Genomic DNA, 15,668 nt, shown 5'->3' with positions numbered 1-15,668 from the left:
TCTCATCCGAAATGCTATTTTCGAAATATCCTCTGCCCTGATCTTCAACTGGTGATAGCTAGAACGCAAATCAATCTTCGAAAATACTGAAGCATCCTGAAGCTGGTCAAACAGATCATCAATACGAGGCATATGACACTTGTTTCGAATAGTGACCTTGTTTAGCCGGTGATAATCAATGCATATCCTCATGGTCCCATCTTTTTTCTTCACGAATAACACAGGAGCACCCTAAGGGGAGACACTCAGTCTAATGAACCCCTTGCTCAACAAATCCTATAACTGCTGCTTAAGCTCTCTCAACTCTGCAGGTGCCATCCTATATGGCGGAATAGAAATACGACAAGTGCCCGGATCTAAGTCAATACAAAAATCAATGTCGCGATCGGGTGGCATACCCGGCAGATCCGACGGGAATACCTCCGCAAACTCTCTCAAAATTAGAATAGACTCAAGAGGTAGAGATGCAACAGTCATATCACGAACATGAGCCAAATCTATACACCCCTTACTTACTAACTTCTTTGCCTAAAGGAAGGAAATGATCTTCTTCAGAGCGGGACTAGAAGTACCCCTCCACTCGAGCCTAGAGATGCCCGGTATGGGTAAGGTGACTGTCTTGGCGTGACAGTCTAAGATCGTATGATAAGGAGAAAGCTAGAACATCTCTAATATAATATCAAAGTCCACCATATCAAAAATCATCAAATCTACCCAAGTGTCATACCTCATAAAAGTAACCAAACAAGACCGATAGACTCGAACAACAATCATAGAATCTCCGACAGGAGTAGACACAAGAACAAGTATATCTATGCCATCACATGGCAAATCCCAACCAACGACATGAAATGCAGACACATATGAATAGGTGGATCTAGGATTAAATAACACGAATGCTGCTCTATGACGGACAAAAATGGTAACTGAAATCATAGCATCTGAGGCCTTTGCCTCGGGACTACCAGGAAATGAGTAACGATGGGCGCCACCACGCCCGCCCTGAGATCCCCCTCTCGCACTCTGAGAACCACCTCTAGCTGGCTGCGAGCCACCTCTAGAACCATCAGAAGCACTGCAACTCGACCGAGCACCGCCCCTCTGAGAAGCCCCACCTCAACTACCAGATGATGTCGGAGTCCTCAGCAGCTGATAATCTCGCCTGGGTTGGGGACATCTCCTAGTAACATGCCCAACCTCTCCACAAGAAAAATAGGTAATAGGGGACGAATGCTGATACACAGAATCTGAAGACCCGGATGAAGCAGCCCTGTCCACTGGTCTAAAGAACGAACTCTCAGGAGCTCTCTGCCTGGGTGGCTCACTAGGGAAAGCCTGTAACGCTGAATGCACAGGACGACCGGAATATGGCTGATACGGCCTCGAAAACTGACTGATGCCTTTCGAACTAGAACCCCCAAAACTACCAGTCTGATGCTGCCTCTTGTCAATACCACCAAAAGCACGGGCCTTAGCGCCCTTAACCATAGAAGTATTCTCGATAATGGACTGAAAGGAAGCCCCCATAGACTTTATCTGAAGACAAGGAATATGTAAAGAGCCCACTAGTCTCCCAATAAAATGCCTGATCCTATCAGTCTCAGTAGGGATCAAAGGAGTAGAATAGCGGGCTAAATATAGAAAACGGGTCACATAAGACTACAAAGACATGCTTCTCTGCTCAAGATGTAAAAACTTCTCCCTACGCGCCTCTCGCAAAGACCGGGGCACATACTTCTCATGGAAGGCCCAGTAAAACTTAGTCCAGGTCAAAGGAGGGGAACTCTTAGGTCTGTAAGCCATGAAATACCTCCACTATGCCTTCGCGTCGCTGCGAAACTTGTAGGACATATAATCATCCCCGCGGTCTTCATGATCCCCATCCGATGTAGCAATTCGTGCGTATCAAGAATAAACTCATAAGCATCCTCAGACGAAGTACTATAAAACCTCGGCGGCTCTAACTGCCTGAATCTCCCAACACGGTTCTAATCAGACGCAGTCATAACAGCGCCCTCCATAGGCCTCATATCATCACCAGGAGTGGGTATCATATTAATGTGAGGAGCCATAGCTACGGCGGGATGTGCTACCCGCGTAGGTCCTTGCTCAGGTGTTACGCCTCAAAAAATTTCATGTCGTTGCTCAGTGAATAGTCTAACGAAGGGTAAGAAATATATGATGTTTCTACAAGTAAGAAGTAGTACTTAACGGTTCCAACTAAGATTCCAAAGATGTTTGAGGCAAGAGAAGAAAGTTGATGGAAAAATGTAAGGCCTAAACCGTGTTTTGAAAGGGTTTTGCGCTAATGTTGATTTGATAATGTCTTGAGAAAAAGTTATAATGACCCTTATATTGTTAATGAGGTGTTAAACAAGTACTAAGATGGTTCCATAAGGATCGGAGTTCAAACAAAATGACGAGAGCAACTTCGGAAAACTGGAGTTATGGCCAACTTATACGGCCCGTAGGGACCGTATAACCTGTCCAGAGAAGGGTCCTCCACTGGAAGCATTATACGGTCACATATATGGACCGTATAGGTTATACGGACCGTATGTGTGTCTGTACAATAAGTTATACCGTCGGGACAGATTTTAAGTTTTATATAAGGAGGCCCAAATTCATTTCTTTCATTTCCCACTTTCTCTCTAACACTCTCCACACCTCTAGAACTTTCCACGTCCTTTATTTACAAGAATCCAAGATAAATCAAAGATCAACTTCATTAATCCAAGGAAATCAAGTGTAAGGGAGTCTCTAGGGTTGCTTGGAGTCAAGAAATCTCTTTGGATTGAAGCTAGGGTTTTTCTTCAAGTGAAGCATTTCCATCCAAAACTTATTTCTACACAATCAAAGGTAATTTTTATGATAATTTCATGTTATATAGGATATTGAGGGGTTGAAAGACTTGGATTATGGAAGAAAATAGAATATGGAGCTCAAATGTGAAAATAATGATATTCTTGAATAGTAGTTGACACGAATCACGACTCTTGGTGTATTATGAGTAAAATCTTGTTGTAAGCAATACAAATGACGTTAAGGAAGTATAGTATGAGAACGAATACGATGTTGTGTGATAATTTTGGTTATGGATGGCTTTGAGAGGAAATTGTGAGAATTGAATGATGGCCAACTTATTGATTATGATATTGTGGGTGTGTTGTTGACGCTTGATTATTATATTATATGGAGAAAGTTATAGAAACAAAGGAGATCCGATTTTCCGATCTAATTCTAGTATGAATTCTCTTGAATGTAGAGTCGCGAACATTGGAGGAAAGCACTTAAATTGATAAGTTAGAGCGACATCAAGGTATGTAAGGCTAGTCCCTTCTTTTCTTAAGGCATGATTCATATGACACGACTTCCTTTATCTTTCCATGATTTTCTTACATTCCGAAAACTATGAGTCTATGTTTATAAAGAGCTTCTCATGAGATAGAGATAAGAGCCATGTTATGAATACGATAATGATGATGATGAGTATATGTCTAAAGAATTCCAAAGCCTATGATACGATATTCTTATGAAGTTAATGATTCCTTGATGATATTCATTGTTGTTACACTCACCTTATAATGCTAGTTCCTTCAAGGTGAGGCAGGATGATTATGATTACTCCATAATGAAATTGGGGGTTCTCGACCTTACGTCACCCCAATAGAGTTATAACTTATCCTTGAGTTTTTCTGCATGCTTTATGATAAGTACATGATGATGAGATTACACCGTGCCTATATGGTCGGGCAGACACCTCTAAGGCGGGCGGCATATACACCATGTCTAGAGGGCATGGGCAGACACCACTAGTGGGCGGCATGAGATGTTTAACCCGGACGCGGGAGGCCTGAACGCGGGCTAATGATGATCACACCGCACCTATATGGTCGGGCAGCTTATATATGTATATTTGATATGATGTTGATTATGATGTGAGTTAGTATGCATTCTTCTGTCTTAAGTGACATTCAGTTACAGGTTGTTTCCTTACTTGATATTTCCTTATCTCCTTAATATGTTATTATTGTTCATGCCTTACATACTCAGTACAATGTTCGTACTGACGTCCTTTCTTTTGGATGCTGTGTTCATGCCCACAGGTAGACAGGGAGGTGGCCCAGATTCCTAGGAGCTACTCAGCAGACTTACAGGAGCACTCCATTACTTCGGAGGTGCCATTTTGATATATTATTTTGTGTATATATTTGGGCACGACGGGGTCCTGTCCCGTCCTTATATCTAGTAGTCTAGTAGAGGCTCGTAGATACGTACGTGTGGGTAGTTGATGTCCCATGATGATCACATTGTATATTTGTATATTATTTTGATAGCTCAAGGGGCATAGGCACATGAATGTAGATATGTTTTGGAAGTGAAAATAGTTTTCGTATGGCTAGTTGTGTTGAGAATAATGAATGCATTCAAGATGAGTATGATGATTAGCTTGATGAGTGGTGCTCGGTAGTCAGCTCCGGGTACCCGTCATGGCCCCTTAATCGGGTCGTGACAAAAGTGGTATCAGAGCAGTTCCATCCTAGGGTGTGTCTACGTGCAGTGTCCAGCAGAATCTAGTTTATGGGTATGAAGCGCGCCACACTTATAAACAAGATGCTGCGGGGCATTTAGGAAAAATGACGGCTGCGGGGCATTTAGGAAAAATGACCATTCTTCTTCTTATTAGATCGTGCCATAGAGCCATGTTATAAGATTTTCTCCTCCCTAATTGTGCGTTATGATTTCAGCAATGTCGGTAAAGAGAAAAGTTACAGCCGCCCAGAAGGGCAAGACTATGACAGAAAGGCGGATGGAAAGGGAGCTACCAACAAATATAGAAGAAGGTGAATCTCATAATGAGGCTTCATTCAATACCTCTCACACTCCACCTATTCTGGAAGAACAAGAGGGGGCTTTAGCTCCAGTTCCTCCACCGGATGCTTCGGGTCAACAAATGACCAAAGCTAATTAGTTATTAACACAGCTAGTTACCGCTCAGGTACAGCGGCAGAGTACGAGTCCAGGTGACAGGGCGACTAGTGCTAGAGCCCGTGATTTCATGAGTTTAAATCCTCCAGAATTTTTCGTGTCAAAGCCGGACGAAGACCTGTAAGGTTTTATTGATGAGATGTTAAGAATCATCCATGCCTTCGATATTGAATCTGTGGAGTTGGCATCTTATAGGCTCCGAGATGTGGCAGTTCTTTGGTATAATAACTGGATATCTTCGAGGAAGGAAAATGCACCTCCCCCAGTTTGGCAAGAATTCGTAGATGCTTTCATCCACCACTATTTGCCACCCGAGGTTCGTCGGGCCAGAGCTGACAAATTTTTAAATCTTAAGCATGGGAATATGAGTGCCGGGGAGTATAGCCTTCACTTTAACTCATTGGTTAGATATGCTCCGACTACGGTAGCTGACATAGGAGATAGAGTGCACAGATTTGTGAGTGGCTTAGGGCCACATTTGTTCAAAGATTGTTTGACGGCTTCACTACAGGAGGGGATGGACATTTCCCATATTCAAGCTCACGCCCAGAATTTAGAAGAGTAGCAACATCCGCAAAGGGGTGAGCGTGACATTGACAGAGGACAGAGCAAGAGGGCTAGATCTGCCGATGCTAGTAGTGAGTATAGAGGGGGTCAGCAGCAACAGTATTCCAGATATTCAGGCCAGTCCGCGACGAGTGCACCTCTTCAATTTGCAAGTAGGAGATTTGATCGCCCCATTTATTTTGGACAGGGTCAGAGTTCGAGAGTCTCAGGTTCTTACCCTGTAGGCATGAACACAACATCTAAAAGAAAGGACGTCAGTACGAACATCATAATCTTTCAACAATTCTATCCACCGCCACAGGTAGACAGGGAGGTGGCCCAAATTCCTAGGAGCTACTCAGCAGACTTACAGGAGCACTCCATTACTTCGGAGTGCCATTTTGATATATTATTTTGTGTATATATTTGGGCACGACGGGGTCCTGTCCCGTCCTTATGTCTAGTATTCTAGTAGAGGCTCGTAGATACGTAGGTGTGGGTAGTTGATGTCCCGTGATGATCACATTGTATATTTATATATTATTTTAATAGCTCGAGGGGGCATAGGCACATGAATGTAGATATGTTTTGGAAGTGAAAATAGTTTCCGTATGGCTAGTTGTGTTGAGAATAATGAATGCATTCAAGATGAGTATGATGATTAGCATGATGAGTGGTGCTCGGTAGTCAGATCCGGGTACCCGTCATGGCCCCCTAGTCAGGTCGTGACATCAGGGGTCTGCGCCCTAACTCTGGTTTGTGAACCCCCACCGGGAGTTGTGACACCAGCTGCCGCTTGCTGGGCATCTAGATGAAGTAAGACCCTAGCCATAGTGTCATGCATGGCCTGATCAGAAGTAACCTCAGACTGTGTCCGTGCTGGGGCCATACCATCCTTTGCGGCCTGGCCTCGATTCGGATGATACTCGAGCTCGGGAGACGGAGACCTCTCTCGTCGCTGCCCTACCGCATGAGCCCTGCCCATGGCTGGGGCAGCCTTGTAGCCTCTCGCTCTGCCGCATCCCCTGGCTGTAGCATCCAGCCGTGGTGTCGCGGGCTATGGCACCTGACTTTGGGCCATAGTAGCTCGAGTCCTCACCATCTGTGAGAGAAAAGATAAGAGTCAGATACCAATTGGAATAGAGTAAAGACGAAAGAATGAAAGAATGTGGGATTTCCTAAATGTCCTATAGCCTCTCGCAGATAAGTACGGAGCTCATAGTACCGATCCATGAGACTCGACTAGACACACTCTTGTATTATAGACTGGGTAACCTAGGGCTCTGATACCAACTTGTCACGACCCATTTTAGCATAAGTTGTGTGGGCACTTAGCTTTCCCACCTCGGTAAGCGAAATCTTAACCCAACGATAAATAAATACATAAAAAATTAAATCGAGAAACGGAATAGAATAAATACGTAAGTCTCACGATATATATATATATATATAGTGGAAAAATGCGGAATAATAATAATATCCCCAGGGTCTAGTCTGAGTAGTACAAGAGCATCTAAAGGGAAATAATACAAGTCTGGAATAATATACATAAACTGTCTATGTCTCTGAATAGAAATAGGACATAATGAGAGATAAGTCTTCAAAGATGCGAACGGCTATGCTCACCCTGAAGACTCGAAGATAATGCTAAAGCGACTATCAGCCACGTGTAACGGAAGCAGATCCAACCTGATACTCTGCATTCATAAAGGAATGCAAGAAGTGCGAGTCAAGACAAAACAACAAAGATCGGTAGGCATCATCGGCCGACTAAGCATAGCTAACACAATTCAGATAATACAACAGATAGGCAGACAACCAATAAGTCTAAATCAAATGTAATCGAATCCAAGTGCACGTCATCGCCTAAGTAAAGCATCTAATCCCAAATGTGTCAAGTCTGAATATATCAAGTCTGAATCCAACTTCACAAGTACAACATCAAAACATCTCAAAATAAGTCATTGTGCAATTCAATGCAATAATGTGTGGATACAATGCAATGCCATGCAAATGCTGTGTACACATGTACTCCGGACGGAAATATCGACATTTCGGTAGCACAATCCAGTGTGACTCGCGAAGTCTAAGTGCCTCCCGTCCCAGATCTTTGCCCAACAGACAGACAGGGCCCCGGATCTTTGCCCACAGGGGGTTATCACCGGCACCACTCTATTGGACCCGCGGAGTCACACGCACTCACTCAATCAACATTTTGGAATTAACATCAGATATCTGCCTCTCACGTCACTCAAGTAAAATCGATCCCAGCTTATCATAATGTTTTATCAAATATCATCAGTATCTCAATAGTATATCATGAAAAATGAGAGTGCGTACAATGCATGTATCATCATCAATAATCATGCTCAATATCACAAGTACCAACAATGGGTACGCCAATGATATATCCGAATCACAAGTACCGACAGTGGGTACGCCAACAACATCGTAATCAAGATGATAAAATAGAAACCAATATCTATCAATAACTCATGGTATCAAGCTAACACAATAGAACAATCAAATCACAACACAACGGGGTGACTAGCCCCAAACACACAACAGGGCCCAACCTAAGGCAATATCCAACCCAACTTCATACCCGAAGGTTCATATGCTATCTCCGATAATATAATCTAAATATATGCTTCGCTATACGAAGTCTCACGAAGGGTAAGACATAACCTACCTGGATGGCCGAATCGCAAACACCAACAACTCACTCATTTGCCTTACCTTTCCGCTGAGTCTCAGAACCAAAGTAGTCTAGGCATAATCGAATTCTAGATTAGAAATCATGAAGAATGATATTAATATTGCTATCATTCAATTTATGTCAATTCTAACCCTAGAAATTGGAAAAACTGGCCCACAAGGGTAAAATGGGAAATTCAGAAGCAAAATATTAAATTAAGCACTAGGTGATCATAACCCAATCATTAATTGCTGAATTAGCTCATAGATTTACCCAATTTTGAATTTGAAGCAAAACCCCCAATTTGGGTATAAACCCTAACTCTTTGATTCCGAAATTCAACACTAAGAATGGAAGATATATGATTAACAAGCTTAGATTCATCAAAAAGTAGCATAAACCCCATCGATTTTATCATTAATAAGCCTAGATAAAAAAATCATTATCTCCACTCTTATCTTCCATTACTAAGGATTTACTAAAGAAAAGAGTAATCTAAGATGATTAAGGTTAATGGAAAAGTAAAGAAATTAGCAAGATTTACCTCTAAGAGTTTTCTCCAAATATCTCCAAGAACAGTCCCCAAAGCTCTAATTTCGAAATGGCAATAAATGATAGACTAAGGGCTTATTTAAAACACACTTAATGAAATAACAGGCCCGTTACTGCTATGACATCAATGGGGCCGCAATGGCGGTGCAGCTACAGCGCCCAACAGACTGCCATGGCTGTCTGGCCAATTTCCTATTGGCCGCCCCAACGGTGAACCCACCACAACAGCAGCGCCGCTGGGACGGTACTGGTGCCTCCAATGTGGGCACCAGGTACCAGAAATTTTCTAATTTTTTTAAGTCTCAAATGAAATCCCAAACCATTCCCGAGTCCATCTGCTCGCAAACCACAAACACAGACCCACACAAAAATATGCTATGAACAAGGTCGTGTCCTCGGAATTCCTAACGGAGGTCTTGTTGACCGAGTCAACCCCTGATACCTTAATTCTAATTTCCCAACCCAAGTCTCAAAATGCATCCGAGTGCATTGGAAATCAAACCAGATATACACACAAGTTCTAAACGACCATCCGGACCTCTCGGAATCGACAGAATTCCAAAAAAAGTTCGTTTACTCAAAAGTTAACTTTTGGTCAACTATTTTTCACTTTAAGCCCAATTTTTCCAAAAAGTTTCCTGAATCTGATCTAGACACCTCGAAAAGCGTATCAACAGTCCCTTCGGGTCAAAAGTGAGCTAATCAATGCTCGAAAAAGGGCAAAAATGTCATAAGGACTATAACGACCAAACGGGTCATTATAAGCCCTCCGAGAAAGTGCATGACGTAAACATGCAACCTGACCAAACAAGATCAAGTGTCAAGGAAAATGAGGAAGTTACTGATGGTCATCTTGGTATTTTTTCATGAACTTTCTTTTTCTTTCTCTGCTTCATATGTTTTATTAATCCTATTGACACCCAATTTTGGCCCTCCTTTTTTTTTTTTTAATTAATTTCACTATGCTTCTCAGTCGTGAAAATTCTCCGAAAATGAGTTTGGAATATCTTCGCTAATTATTACACTATTTTTTTCAAGATATATTTCGCTAAAATTAAGAACATTTTTATTATCTCTTAAAAATGACCAAACATCATATTTTATAATTGAAAAGGACTAAACATTTTTTTTTATAATCATTCGAAAAAAAAAAAAAGAATAATAATAATAGTAATGTTGATATTCGTATATCAATATTGGCATTGACATTTTTCCTTTAATCTTACTTATTACCGTATTAATCATCTTTTACACTATTTTTAAACTAAATGCGTATATTAAATTACTTGTATTATAATTTATATAGGTATACATTTTGAGGGAATTAATCAAGATGAAGAAGCATATTTTAATTAATTGATTAAAGTAAGAGGGGATTAGAAATTAATTCATCTACTTAAAATTTGGGCCAAATCCTATTCCCATTTCTACAAAACCTGTGGCCCAACACTCAAATCCCCAGCCCAATTCCCGCCGACCCGCCCCAACCCACTACCCGACCCGGCCCAAGACTAAAAATCAGCCTAACCAAACTAATCCCTAAACTCCCTTTTCATCCCCAACCAAACGATCCTCTCTCTTCAACCGACGCCGCCATCCCACCCCACTCCCCGTCACTTCCATCACTTCATCACCACCACAGCAACATCCCACAAAATTCGCTACCTACACCCCTCTTCTCTTTTCCCACACTCCATCTCTGAAACTTGCAGGCTCCATGTGCGATTTCAGCCGATTTCCCATCCCTATTTTCATCATCTCATCTGTTGAAAATATCTCCCAAATTTCCCCCTTTTCCCTTATTTTTGGATTTCGAATTCTTGCTTCTTTGTGGAGCTGTTGAAGCCCCCTCAGCTTTGCCTATAAATATCAGCCTCTATCGGCTGTTGAAAAAAAAAGAAAAGTTGAACAATTTGAGAAAATCTGGATTTTTATAAGTCTCTTGATAGTTAAAAAATCCTCCTTAAGTTCAAGAAGTCGAAAAAAAAGAAGAAGATAAAAACCCCTTTTATTTTTCACAAGCTTCCCCTTCATAAAATTCCTTTGGTTGAAATTTAAATTCGGTAGAAAATTCTGTTTTTAACTTTAAGTCTCTTTTTTGGCTGTCGAAATCTCTTTTCAAGTTCTCGGCTAAAACGACAAACTTTCGAGCGGATTCTGAGACTCGACGACGACATTAGCCCAGTTCGCTGTCCTAAAGAAGGTAAACATTCTTGTCTCCTTGTCATTTTCAGTTCAGAAATAAAAAATGTAGTCGTTGAATCGCTCTGTCGATTGTGTCGTCTCGGTCTATTCGAGTTTGTTTGTTGCTCTGAATCTGTGCGACGAAATGATTAATACAAACTATTATACTTAAAAAAAAGGAAGTGATAATTTAGCTTGAAGAACATGTGAACAGTGACGTCGTCTTGCTTCAAATCGGGTTTTTTTTCTTTTTTTCTTTTTCTGAAGGGCTGTTTCAGGGCTGTTTGACTCCCATTTGGTATGGCTGAAATTCTACCTTTAAATTAATAGAAGTAGAGATGTAGTCGTCCAAGTATTTATCGTCGCTTGTTTGGTTTGGCTGACTGGAAAGTGATCGTACATTGGTTATGGCTGTTTTGTTCGATTTTGTGGATTTGGACCTGGTCGCTTCCTCGTTTGTTCCTACTTGTCGCATAAAAAATAGTAAAGGAAACTGCCTACGCTTGAAGGAATTACAAACTACTTAGTCGACTACGTGTAGTGGGATGGTCATATAAATGGTAGGGTATGGATTTTGGCAGGTTGTTTGCCATAGCATTATGAAAAAATATAAGTAGGTGATGACTTTTAATATAGGATAAAGATGCATCCGATTGAGTATTGTTCATGTTCGTGCTATGAAGGGTATGGTTAGTTACTGCTGTCATGCCTGCGAATAATTAAGCCATTCGTGGAGGATACATCGCACCAATGATAAGAACTGTTTGAACATAGTTAACAATAGTCGCTAGTAACTTATCAAGAGGATTGCATTTTCTATCTTTGAATCATTGTTCGACTATGCTTCATATGAAATATGGCTGAAGTTTCTAACTAAAACAACTTACTTGCTTGCGGAAATAAGATGTCGATGTATGGGATTGTTCCCCAGTGTGCTCCTAATAGCATGAGCTTATAAAGTGTGCTAGAAAAATTGTTAAGAACGCATTCATATTAAGATTATTCGTACTTTTCTTAAGCAATGTCTGCAGTCAGGTTCCTGATTGAATCTAACTCTTAGAAGTATAATAAATGTCCTGATTTTGTTGGTAGTTAATACTAGTCTACATACGGGTTTGAATAATCATTTTGTTTCCGTTGGTTTGAATCTGTCCACGTTCTGTAATTTTTTTTTTTTTTTTTTTTTTTTTTTACCATTAAGGCTGTAGCTATAGGTGGCTTGGATCATGTTTTATCCCTCGTTCATGTCTTCAAAACCAGTTCTAGTATGGGTCAATATTAAGACGTTCGTGTCAAATAGCTGTTTTCCTACTTTTATTTGGACATGAGCATGAAACTTTATTTGTTTGAGGACATTGAAAGGTTAGCATTGTCCCTGTTGTAGTTAGCATTGAAAAGGTTATTAAGTTCGGTCAAATAAAAGGGTGATGTCTTGTTCGAAAGAAAAGTTATTATTTTTAAGGAAAGTTACTGTTTTGATATAAAAGAAAGCTACTTTTTTTTACTAAATGGCTACTGTTTTTGGGTTAAAAAGTTACTGTTTTGATTGAGAAAAAGTTACTTGTTTTGATTGAAAGAAGAGTTGTTGATTCATGGAAATTAAACCTGTCGAATATGTGATTAACTTCCTCCTTAGCCTAGTTTCTGTTTTATTTTTTTTAGGCTTATCCGAATCTGCCCCTGCCTTGTTTTTCTTCAAAAAAAAATGGTACATAAAAGCTAACACAAACCATGTCATCTAAAGGATATCCATTAATGGAATCATGTGAGTGTGCAGTTAGATTGAATGATCGTTTTCCTCTCGTCTTTCTGTGTTTTTGGAGTCATGTCCATGAAACCATTTTATTTCTTTAATATGAGTCCCATTCAAGAAAATAATGAATCTGCCCGCTGAAGGGTCTTTATGTTAGGAATGTGCAGTTACATATAATGTTTTCTTGTCAAGGGCACTTCATCTGTGTTCTCATTTAGTAGGAGCAATTCTCCAGTTCTACTTGGTATAATACTCAAGATTTACTAAGCTTATGCCTCGTTGAGTCTCTTGGCTTTGTTGGGACCATCGTTAAGGGGCTGATCGTATGACACGAATCTATCTCTTTCTTTAGACTTAGATGGCGTAACCTTAGAACCTTAATGGCATGCCAAATTGTTCAAACCACTGTAACAGTAGGCTGCCCTATTTGACCGCGTTTTTCGCGTTTAGGTTGTCCGAGAATTAGCTCATCATTTTGACTGGCCTAAGTGTTGCATACTGTGTGGATATCGTCTCGCTAGATATTGTCTTTTCAATTTGTTCAGAGGTCTAAAATTCATGTATCCAAGTTTCACCTTCTGTTTAAACTGGAAGTGCCAAAGTGACAGATCATAGCTCCGGGAACATCCGACACGTAATGTATATTGAGTACCTGTTCCACGCAATTGTCCTGTTGGGATCTTTTTTTTATCAAATCTTTACTGAAACAAAAAATAATTTCAATGTTCAGTTATTAAGTTACAAATATTTGGCCATGGTTGCCTTCGCGCAAGCTTTTCAGCTTGCTGGTTACAAATCAGTTGGACATGTTGATCATTTTATGGACGTAAAGTTAATGGGTTGTGTGTATTATGTGAGATTCTTGACCATGTAGTTCAATTAAATAACCAAGATTAGGAATAGTTTTTGTTACTTCCAAAATAAGAAAATAAAGAAAAAAAAATCTCACCAAAAGTAGTCAACTACTTAAGGTTGGACGAATGCATGCCCTCATGATCGCTGAGTACACGGTTGGGTTTAACGGCCGTCTTTGTTTCTTGTATGATTAATAAAATGTTCAGATGTACTTTTATCTATTTTTGCTATTTTTAGAAGCAGTGTATAATTATTAAGAAGCATGAACCTCAATAAAGGTGCGTAGGCCGAATTGTTAGAGTATTAGCTCATGTATTGGATTATGGAATTTTAGCTTCTATTTCCTAGTTATATGTGCTTAAATTGATTCATCAGATCATGGCCTTTTCATTAAAAATACAATAAATAAGTATGCTATTCTACAACAGGGTGATCATGGTTTAGCTTTGGAATAGGAATGAAGTTTACCAAATTACTAAGACATAAATGTGGATGCATGTGCTGTAGTTACCCTTCTCATTTTGTGGTCTGTGCATTTTTTTTACCAGGAAACTATTCTTCTTTCATTCTCATAGAATATATATGTAACCACTCTCACTCTCATGTCATTTTAATTCATAGAATAAAACGTAGTCGCTGAATGTTCTTGTCCTTCATATATATGTTAGTTGGACTGCGTGTATCATTGTTCTTTTGGTTGAATTGGCGAGCCTGTGGTCTCGAGCAGAGGTTACTGATTTTATTTAAATGAAAATCTGTAGAATGTGTGACTATGTGAATAGCTTTGTTGTTCATTTGAATTTTCTTTCAAATGGTTGGAGTGGATATTTTATCACAATTCTTAACCAAAATTAGCATGTAAACTAGCCTAAATATGTTTTAACTTAGGAGAAATGACTACTTCTTTTAGGGAAAGGATGAATGTTCTCCTTTATGATCTAGGTTGTGTCTGAATATCGTGTTGATAATCTACAGAGGAAAATAAGAATGTGGCTTGAAAAAAAAAAAAAGAATCTAAATGGCAGTGGATACATGTTTTGAAGTCTAGACCATTTCGGCTTGTTGTGAGTGCGATCTTCCATTTAGACGAGTTGGGTATAAGTATGTTGTTTTTTCACACTAGTAAAGGTAGTAATTGATTCGTCGAGCAGCTGTTCGGCTTTACTTTAAAAAAAAAATTCTATTTTTTTAGGGAGTGTTTTTAACGAAAAAGACATCTTTTTTTTTCTCCTTTATTTTATAAAAGTATTGGAGTTTTCTTTTCTATTATTCTAGCTAGAAGTTCTTGAAGTATTGTACCTGAGTTCATTGGAAGGTGAGTTTATTAGTTAACAGTTGGTTAAATGCTGTTAGCTTCTCTTACTACTTCTCATCCTTGGCTAACTGTCATCCTAATCTTTTCGGATTAGAAGTTGCAATCTACGTTTGAGAAGCTTTAAGTATTGAAGACGTGTTTTGGAATTAACTAGCTGTATATATTGCATTTCTTACTTGCTATATTTCTTTTATTAAGACTGCTTCTAATTCCTTTTCTCCTTTCTTTTGCATGAACGCACATGGGAGAATATTGGAGTTATGGCAACTCCAAGTTCAGCCCGGCATTAGGAGTAAACAGTAGCTGCGGTTTTGTTCGAGCTAGCAGTCCCATCTCATTCGTGTCTCGAGTCCATATCCCTTCTCCTTCCTTCAAAATTATCGTGTCCTTATATTATCATATGCACATGTTTGTTTACAACTCTTGACTAACGCTTTTGTGGTTTGTATTTACGAGCTTGTGTTTGTAGCCTCTCTGTTCTTGCTTACGAGCGTAGCCCGTGAGAAATGACTAAGTAATGATGGAGTAGTAATTTTAGTCATCATTTCCCTATATTTCGGATATTGATCCTAGCGTGATTTTTTTTTTTGAGTTAGAGCATGTTAATCTCATAAATTATATCAACTTTTTTAGGATGCAAGAAAAATTCGGGGTTTTTTTTTTTTTAGATAAAACATGAGATTTCTTTTCAAATAAGGAATTTGCTAACAATTTTTTTTTTCTTTTTTAGCGTTTCAAGCAAGAGTTAGGGGTGGAATATGTAAAGGCTCACGCAT

The 15,668-nt window shown here is 39.7% G+C and overlaps 1 long non-coding RNA gene across 1 annotated transcript; it reads left to right on the top strand.

The window, feature by feature from the left end:
* Positions 1–14,814: 14,814 nt before the first annotated feature.
* Positions 14,815–15,363, top strand: LOC132030140 (uncharacterized). The gene is made up of 2 exons (XR_009407995.1): positions 14,815–14,988; positions 15,026–15,363. It is a non-coding gene; the product is annotated as an uncharacterized LOC132030140 (long non-coding RNA).
* Positions 15,364–15,668: the final 305 nt, after the last annotated feature.

The sequence above is a fragment of the Lycium ferocissimum genome, chromosome 1 (assembly GCF_029784015.1).
Source record: "Lycium ferocissimum isolate CSIRO_LF1 chromosome 1, AGI_CSIRO_Lferr_CH_V1, whole genome shotgun sequence".
NCBI lineage: Eukaryota > Viridiplantae > Streptophyta > Magnoliopsida > Solanales > Solanaceae > Lycium > Lycium ferocissimum.
This window is presented reverse-complemented; position numbering and strand designations above follow the sequence as displayed.